The sequence below is a fragment of the Musca autumnalis genome, unplaced genomic scaffold, assembly GCF_047663935.1.
Source record: "Musca autumnalis isolate F117 unplaced genomic scaffold, ASM4766393v1 scaffold_5, whole genome shotgun sequence".
Taxonomy (NCBI): Eukaryota; Metazoa; Arthropoda; class Insecta; order Diptera; family Muscidae; genus Musca; species Musca autumnalis.
Window position 1 is genome coordinate 36320774 of NW_027412088.1, and position 1037 is coordinate 36321810.

A 1037-nucleotide genomic window follows, 5' to 3' on the forward strand; every position below is an offset into this window, starting at 1 on the left:
TCTCTATAGACGACGTCAAGAGGTTTTCTGTCTATAGAAGGCGTCAAGAGGTCTTCTGTGTATAGAAGACTCAAGAGGTCTTCTGTCTATAGAGAGGTCAAGAGGTCTTCTGTCTATAGAAGACCCCAAGAGGTCTTCTGTCTATAGAGATGTCAAGAGGTCTTCTGTGTATAGATGTCTTCTGCTTATAGAAGACGTCAGGAGGTCTTCTGGCTACAGATGTCTTCTGCCTATAGAAGACGTCAAGATGTCTTTTGTCTATAAAAGATGTCAAGACGTCCTCTGTCTATAGAAGACCTCAGGAGGTCTTCTCTCTATAGACGACGTCAAGAGGTTTTCTGACTATAGAAGACGTCAAGAGGACTTCTGTCTATGAAATACCTCAACAGGTTTTCTGTCTATACAAGACCTCAAGAGGCATTCTGTCTATAGATGTCTTCTGTCTATAGTAAACCTCAAGAAGTTTTTGTCTAAAAGACTCAAGAGGTCTTCTGTCTACAGACACCTCACGAGGTCCTCTGTCTATAGAAGACGTCAAGATGTCTTCTACCTATAGAAGACCTCAAGAGGTCTTCTGTGTATAGAAGACCTCAAGAGGTCTTCTGTGTATAGAAGACCTCAAGAGGTCTTCTGTTATAGAAGACCTCAAGAGGTCTTCTGTGTATAGAAGACCTTAAGAGGTCTTCTGTGTATATGAGACCTCAAGAGGTCTTCTGTGTATATGAGACCTCAAGAGGTCTTCTGTCTATATAAAACCACAAGAGGTCTTCTGTCTATATAAAACCACAAGAGGTCTTCTGTCTATAGAAAACCTCAAGAAGTCTTCTGTCTAAAGAAGAACTCAAGATGTCTTCTGTCTATAGAAGAACTCAGGAGGTCTTCTGCCAATAGAAGACTTCAGGAGGTCTTCTGTCTATAGAAGACCTCAGGAGGTCTTCTGCCTATAGAAGACCTCAAGAGGTCATCTGTCTATAGAAGAACTAAAGAGGTCTTCTGTCTATAGAAGAACTCAAGAGGTTTTCTGTCTATAGAAGACC

General features: G+C 41.4%; 1 pseudogene; it reads left to right on the forward strand.

The window, feature by feature from the left end:
• Positions 1-566: 566 nt before the first annotated feature.
• On the forward strand, positions 567-681 carry LOC141387868 (small nucleolar RNA SNORA11; annotated as a pseudogene).
• Positions 682-1037: the final 356 nt, after the last annotated feature.